The sequence below is a fragment of the Octodon degus genome, unplaced genomic scaffold (genome assembly GCF_000260255.1).
Source record: "Octodon degus isolate 3935 unplaced genomic scaffold, OctDeg1.0 scaffold00148, whole genome shotgun sequence".
NCBI classification, from domain to species: Eukaryota; Metazoa; Chordata; class Mammalia; order Rodentia; family Octodontidae; genus Octodon; species Octodon degus.
In genome coordinates this window covers 72,438-80,929 of record NW_004524724.1, presented here as the reverse complement: position 1 = coordinate 80,929, position 8,492 = coordinate 72,438, and the positions used below count along the sequence as shown (strand labels likewise).

The 8,492-nt window shown below is 43.3% G+C and overlaps 1 pseudogene; it reads left to right on the top strand.

Annotated features, from left to right (window-relative positions):
• The first annotated feature begins 6,703 nt into the window (after positions 1-6,703).
• Positions 6,704-8,486, top strand: LOC101563731 (annotated as a pseudogene).
• The last annotated feature ends 6 nt before the right edge of the window (positions 8,487-8,492 follow it).

The window sequence follows — 8,492 nt, the reverse complement described above, 5'->3', positions numbered from 1 at the left end:
TTATTTTATTTTATTTTATTTTTTAGAACCAGGGATTGAACTCAGGCCCTTGTGCTTGCCAGGGAAGTACTTATTCCATTGAGCCATCTCCCCGGCCCCTCCACTGAGCCATCTCCCCCCCCTTATATTTTAATAATATGAGCTAGATTTTTATTTTATTTCTTATGTATTTAGTACAAGGTCTACAGGGTCTCACTACACAGATCAGACTTGTAATGATTCTCCTGTTTTCAGCCTCCCAAGCACTGGAATTACAGGTGTGTGCCACCATGCCTAGTCTCAGTCACCATCTCAGCACAGGTCAGGGGCAGGGCTGGCATGGCGCACCGGGGGTCAAGCCCCAGTGGCTGAGCCTGCCTAAGCAGGCACTTTAGTCCACTAAGCTGTCTGGCTGGTCCCTAGATTTTATTTTAAAAGACCCACTTAATAAAAGTTTATAGTAAAATCCACTAGGGGGCATTCTAACATTACTCTATGTAGTGCTGTTACCTAAAGTCAAGTGAGGAATACCAGTAAGTTTAGTAGCTAGTTCAAATATGACATATACAAGAAAAAAAACAGGAATAAAAATGTCCTGCTAAAGAAGTATCATAACCTTATAACCTTCCCATGTTTTAACTTAGATTTACCAACATTTTAACAAAACTATGTGACACAAAACATAAGAAATTATAAGCATAAAAATTTGTTTCTGGGGCGGGGGAGATGGTTCAGTAGGATAAGCGCTTGACTGGCAAACGCAAGGATCTGAGTTCAATCCCTGGTTCCGAAAAAAAAAAAAAATTGTTGCTTAAATGAGTCCCAACCCAGAGTGTGTGGAATGAGCTCTTACCTCCACCCAATGATCACAGTGGAACATCTCCATGCCATGCAGGAGAAAGAAACTCCCAACCTGCTATGTATATGGGATGAGTTCATGTTCTCTAAGATCAAAGACTGAACTTTAAGAACAAGGAGAGGTGCCAGGGAGATGGCTCAGTAGAATAAGTGCTTGCTTGGTAAGCACAAGGGCCTGAGTTCAATCCCTGGTTCCACCAGAGCAGAATGTATTTATTGGGAGGAAAGAAGCTTCTGTCCAAAAGTGAGACAAAAAGGGACCAGTGTGCGTTGCCAAGGACTGTGCCATTCCTAGAGATTTTATAGAATAAAACCACAAGGTGAGGAAGGGCCAAGGTGAGGAAAATGGAAAATCACAAGGTGGGTATTAGATGGGAGAAAAATGTGATCAGCCAGTAAGACTACATGCATAATTGCTCCGGTAAAATTGATTAAATCAGGATCAAATAGGAAAGCAGATCACGGTCACATAGCAAGTGGACATGGACAAGAATACAGAACAGAGCCTTTTTCTGTAAGGGGTTGAGTTAGTGACTCTTCCCGGCTTTCTCAAGGTGACAGAGACCTATTTAAAATATCACTCACTGATGTGTATCCTTAGGGAGGCATGTGGGTGCATTTGTTTGATCTTTTGTCTTGAGGTCTGGCTGGAGGTATCTTGTCTCTCCCATACTTGCAAGGATTTTGTTGTTGTTGTTTTTTGTTTTTGTTTTTGTTTAGGATAATACAACCTTTAGGCCCACTTCCCTTTTACCACCTGCCCTGCCTGAGAGAAAAAGTATTTTTCTGCTTAGAAACAGTTTTCTTGGGGCTGGAGAGATGGCTCAGTGGTCTAAAGCACCTACTTGAAACAAGCTTGGCAAAGCACAGGGACCGTGGATCGATCCCCAGCACCACATGCCAGCCAGCCCCGCCCCCTGGTGGGCTGAGCTGGCCACACACACACACAATAAATAAATGTAATAAAAGTAAATAAATATTAAAAAAAAAAAAAGAAACAGTTTTCTTTTTCTGGAACTCACTATGAGACAGTTCATTATTGCCATGACCTTGACAAATGTAAAGAGCACATCCATTTTTGTTGAATGCAGCTTCAGTTTTGGATAGTTACCTAAGAACAGAAGGTTGAGTAGAATGGTAAATTTAGGGTCACCTTTGAAGGAAATATTGAACTATTTTCATACAGACTGCCACGTATAAAGATCCCTGTTTCTTCCTGCATCGTCATCAGCACTTGTTTCCTTAAAGTCTATGGACTAAGGTGCTGTTTTAGGGAGACTTTACTGTGGCCATCATCTGCATTTCTTTAATGGCTGAGATGTTAAGCAAGTTTGTATTTAAATGTAGGAGGGGTGAAGGGAGTCTTCACATTCCTGCTTTCTCATGTTTGTCCCATTGTCAGTTCTCACTACCAACACTCAGTGAGGTTGTAACTGGCACCACAGAATGAAATTTTGAAAGTTAGATTTATTTTAGAAACCAATGACTTCTGTAAAATTCCTCAGGCCTAGGACATAACCTTCTGATTCTGGTTTATTTCACTTAACATTATGGTCTCAAGATTCACTCATTTTCTTACAAATAATTCAAATTAATCTTTCTTTGGTTTTGTTTTGTTGAGACAGTGTCTCACTATGTGGTCTAGGCTGGCCTCAAACTTGCAACAATCCATGTTTCAGGCTCCTGAGTGAAAATTTTCTTTATATCAGATTTTATATATGTAGATTGATGTATAGACCATTTCAAAATTGACCTATATTTACCTCTGCAATATGCAGAGAGAAGGCTATGCAGAGAATAATCTACATTACACAATTGAGATAGTATTTAATGTTTTGGGGTCCAGGAGTGTCTTGGTTACTTTTCAGTCATTGCTGGGACAAATACCCGACACTCAAAATTAAGGAAGGAAAGGTTTGTTTAGCTCATGGTTTGTGGAGGTTTCAGTCTGTACTCAGCTGGCCCCCAGGCAGAGTGGCACATGGCAGAGAGCAGCATTCACAACAGCAGAAGAGAGCGAAGAGCAAGGAGGAGCAGCAGCAGCAGTGTCGCTCAAGACTCTCTCTTCTTTCACGCTGACTGCAAAGCCTGCTGCTCTACTGCGAGGATCCGAGCTCCTCGGAAGGGCACAGCTGTGAGTTGCCTCATCAAAGCTCAGAGCTCCTCCCAGGAAGTGGAGGGCAGAAGCCTTCTGTAACTCCTTTATATACCCTTTTTGTGCTGAGTCACTCTGGAGTAGGTCCTCCCCACCCTATGGCAGGCCTCCCTACTCCCCAGGGCATGGAATCTACAAGGGGATCCAGGCAAGCTTCCAACATCTCAAGTTGACACAATGTATCAACCATCATGGGTAGTATTTAATGTTTTGGGTCTGGTGCTTCAGCTCTGATGTGTAATCTTTCAAGCTCCAGGGTGTCATAGCTTCTATCTTGAGGCTCCATCCCAGCCAACAGTGTGGAGCATTGGCTCTTCATCTCATCTCAACCCAGTTCATATTAAAGAGCAGCAGGTGGGGGTTTCCAGGGAAACACGCCTGCTGTCTTCAAAGACTACCACCAGCTCCTCAGCTAGACCTATACACATTGCTTAAAGCCAAACAAAGGGATAAAGAAAAGCCCTAGCCAGCTGCTGTACATATCAATACATGTAAATAGGGTCAGGCTCAGCCAAAAACGGAGACAATTGCTCTTCCTTCAAGAAGAGTCGCCCAGGTGGTCCTCTGCACTAGTGGTCTGTTGGTTACATACGTTACATATCTCATCTAGATTCCTTGGAATTGCAAACCCTATTCCCAAACCCAGCATAAGCATTCTCTCATCCAGACCACATGCTGCCATTCTGAGTTTAGATTAGTACATTATTGTGCCTGAAATCCAGGATGGGGAAGGCTCTCTTTAAGGTCTCTTCCACTCTGTTTTGAGCCTTTTCTCACTGAAGCGCCCTGGTAGCACCCTGAAGCCATCTGTCCAGAACTTTGCTCTGGGCAGCTGCAAAGCTCCCACCATGTTGACCACTTTGGATCTGATAAGCTCCCTCTCCCTTCTCAAAATTGCTTAAAAAATCTTTTTATTTATTTGGTTCAAGGTTTCACTATGCAACTCAGATTCACAGTGATCCTCCTATTTCAGCCTCCCCAGTGCTGGGATTACAGGTGTGCACCATCATGCCCAGTTTGGGTGGCCAGCACAGGATGCCTGGGGTGGAGCCGGCATGGCATGTGGTACCGGGGATCAAACCTGAGTCCTTGCACTTGCCAGGAGGCACTTAGACCGCTGCATGATCTCTCCAGCCCCCTTCTCAAAACCTTTAACACTTTCTGTGTTTGCATGACTGCCCACTGCTGCTGCCCACTGCTGCCACCCACTGCCCCTTACTTCTGAACCTGTCTTACTTTTCTCAGTGCTGAGGTAAAATATCCAACACTTAAGAGTTAAAGAGGAAAAGCCTTCTTTATCTCACAGTTTGTAGAGAGTTTAGTCTGTAATCAGCTGGCTCCAAGGCAGGGTAGCAGGGCAGAGGAACAATAGTGCATGTTGGTGGAAGACAGCAAAGCAACAAGAGCAAACAGGCAGGGGCAAGCTGCCTTCCTCCTTACGTTGCATGCAGGCTCCACGCTCCAGGATGGGTGCAGTACTCACACCCCGAATCCCGACATTAGATAATGAGCAGTCATAAATCCTAGATTTTGCCACCTCTGAAAAGCCACTCCCCACCACCACACAGGGCTTGGGAGGAGACACCCAGACGCAAACTATAATAGCACCTTCAACTGAAAAACTGTCTCTCCGCTGCCACCTCTGCTCCCTAGTTGTGTTCTCTGCCCTCACCCTCTGGAAACAAAGAGCAGCTTGCCCTATTTTCTGTGTCCATAAACCTAGCACTAGTTGCAGAGAAACCTCTAGGGAGACTGGCTCCACTTTGTAGCTAATCAGTGGTAGTAACAGCTGTCCACGCTGTTACAGAGTTGAATCCCAGTGGGGTATGGACACTGGGGTCTTGCTACCAGCTTTTTATGCCATGCCAGCCATGAGAGTACCCTCATGGCTGTGTTCACATGTGCTTCACATCCTGTAATATTCCCACTTTGTGCACCTCCTGTGATCCTTTCAGTCCTTTTTCTTTTCCTCCCATCTGTACCCACTTTTCTAGACATGGACTCCTCTCTGAAACCAGATCCCACTGATCTTCTCCCTTGAGGGTGCCTGACTCTGTCATTGCAGGCAGATCTCTTCCTCCCCAGAGCCTCCTGCCCCTGCTGGCACTTCCTTCCTATGTAGGGGCCCCTGTCCCCTCTATTTATGCGGCAGTTTACCTGGAATTTAATCCTCCTTCATATGCTACACTGAACCCCACACCATATCTGATATGGACTGGAGTTTGGACTCAGAACCCTGCCCACTGCCCCCTACCCCCAGTTCCCACTCCATGAAATGGTGTGGCCCAGGGAATAGTTAGGGTTCATGCTCCTTTCTCTTTGGCAGACTTTACTCAAATTAATCAGAGTCTGGGCTCCTTTTCCTTAGAGCCTACCCACTATATCCAAGAGTTTCAGTACCAAACTTGGTTTTATAACCTAACCTGTGCTTTTAAATGTATTCCTTGGCTCCATTCTCTATGCAGAAGAGCAGGACTAAGTGATCTCCCTAGTCCAGTCCTATGGGGAGGAATAGCGCCTCCTTCTGGTAGCACTGCAGTTGTCCCTCAGGAAAACCTAAGGGGGAACTGTCAGAATCTGAGGAATATCCAACCAAGGTCACATGGTTTATTTCTTAGTAGAGGGATGTCACAGGGAGGCCCACATGGTGAAAAAAAAAAAAAAAAAAAACTTCTGCAATTAGTTTATTAGTATCACCCAGGACTCAGATGTTCAGTATTCCTCCTGAAATTACATAGACAAATGCAAATGGAAAGAATCCAAGTGAAAATTATGTAACAAAGCACAGCACTCCATCACAAAAGCATGTAAAATCACAAGAACCCTATTTTAAAACACTGGCACTTTAAGAGGGATAATCTCAAAGCCTACAAAATTGCCAAATTTTTCCTTAAACTGCTAAGCAGACAAACATGACTCCAATAAGTTTTGTAAAGAAAAACTGGAATAAATTGGGTAATTCATACTTAAGATATGAAACTCGTGTTTTTTTCTGTCTAAATGGGAGACACCAATATAGAAAATGTATCCTTTCCTAATTTGTGGTCTAATTTTAAAACTTTTACAGAGTCAAGTTTCCTGAGCAGTCCATATTTAGATAAATGGATAAAGGCATATAAAGCCAGCACTTTCGCTGTCTTCACTGTGAGTGCTAACCAGAAACTTGAGTCTTGTATTTTAAGCTCATGCTTTTGGGGATATATTCACAGGCCTCCTTTAATGTGGGAATTGCACAATATAACTGCTGTTACATGGTGATGGGAGTTAAGAGTCCTCATGTGAAGATCAGAATGTATTTTTTCTATTAGTTCTTAAGGAAAAACTTTCAGATTGCTTGATTCTAATGACCTCATGCTATCTATGAACAGAACTAATTACTTCTACAAAGGGCTATGTGAAAACTTTTTATCAATAAGTAAGATTTTCGGATTTTATGGATTAAATGTTCTGTTTGACATTCATTACCCCATCACGATATGCAGTGTGTGTGGACAGAAGCATGGCATATACTACCTGTATGAAAAGAAAAACACTAATAACTCATGCAATTCAAAATGGGCAAAAGCAAAAGACTAACTTCCTTTCAAGAAAAAATTTCAGGAGTAAATGATCAGGGATTCTCGCCGCCTGCAGCTCCAGGTGAACACTGCTTAGCACAGAGTTAGAACTATTGGGTGAGGGTATATTTTTGATTGACAAGATTCAGGCAGTGTAAAACAGGATTTAAAACATGGATAGTCGTTTACAAGAGATCCGGGAGCGACAGAAGTTACGGCGGCAGCTCCTTGCTCAGCAGTTGGGAGCTGAGAGTGCCAACAGCATTGGAGCTGTGTTAAATAGCAGAGGAACAGAGAGAAATTGCTGAAACAAGAGAAACTTGTAGGGCTTCCTATGATACCTCTGCTCCAAATGCAACACGCAAGTACTTGGATGAAGGAGAAGTAGAAGAAGACAATGTGGAATAATATAAGGATGAACTAGAACTGCAACAGGAAGAAGAAAATTTGCCATATGAAGAAGAGATTTACAAAGATTCTAGTACTTTTCTTAAGGGAACACAGAGTTTAAATCCCCATAATGATTACTGTCAACATTTTGTGGACACTGGGCATAGACCTCAGAATTTCATCAGGGATGTAGGTTTGGCTGACAGATTTGAAGAATATCCCAAACTGAGGGAACTCATTAGGCTAAAGGATGAGTTAATAGCTAAATCCAATATTCCTCCTATGTACTTACAAGCAGATATAGAAGCCTTTGACATCAGAGAACTGACACCCAAATTTGATGTGATTCTTTTGGAACTGCCTTTAGAAGAATACTACAGAGAGACTGGCATCACTGCTAATGAAAAATGCTGGACTTGGGATGATATCATGAAGTTAGAAATTGATGAGCTCACAGCACCCCTATCATTTATATTTCTCTGGTGTGGTTCTGGGGAAGGACTGGACCTTGGAAGAGTGTGTTTACGAAAATGGGGTTATAGAAGATGTGAAGATATTTGTTGGATTAAAATCAATGAAAGGGCTGGTGAGATGGCTCAGTGGTCTGGGGCACCTACTTAGAACAAGCTAAGCAAAGCACAGGGACCACGGTTCAATCCCCCAGCACCACATGCCAGCCAGCTCCGTCCCCTGGTGGGCTGAGCTGGCCACACACACACACACTAAATAAATAAATAAATAAAATTAAAAAAAAATAAAACCAATGAAAACAATCCTGGGAAAACCAAGACTTAAGATCCAAAGGCTGTTTTCCAGAGAACAAAGGAACATTGCCTTACGGGGATCAAAGGAACCGTGAAGCGTAGCACAGATGGGGACTTTATTCATGCTAATGTTGATATTGACTTAATTATCACAAAAGAACCTGAAATTGGAAATATAGAAAAACTTGTAGAAATTTTTCACATAATTGAGCATTTCTGTCTTGGAAGGAGACGTCTTCATTTATTTAGAAGAGATAGTACAATTCGACCAGGCTGGCTTACAGTTGGGCCAACACTAACAAACAGCAACTACAATGCAGAAATATACGCATCCCATTTCAGTGCCCCAAATTCTTACCTGACTGGATGTACAGAGGAAATCGAGAGACTTTGACCAAAGTCGCCTCCGCCCAAATCTAAATCTGACCGAGGAGGTGGAGCTCCCAGAGGTGGAGGGCAAGGGAGAACGTCTGCTGGCCTTGGTCGAGAAAGAAATCGAGCCAACTTCCAAGGAGAAAGAGGTGGCTTTAGAGGGGGCCGTGGAGGAGCACACAGAGGGGGCTTTCCACCTCGATAACTTAGATACTGATTCTCCTAATGCCCCTCTGACCTTTTCTGTTGTGGGAGACTTTAGGACTTCATTCCAGCTTGTGCTTTGGTATAGTTTCTCTAAGCTACGAGAAGTAGCTTTGCCCCCTTCTCTTGCAGTTGTTACACATGGTGTCTGGTTTGTTGTAGGATACATGAGTGATCCCGCTGGTCCTCATGTGCAGCTGCCTGGCCAGAATT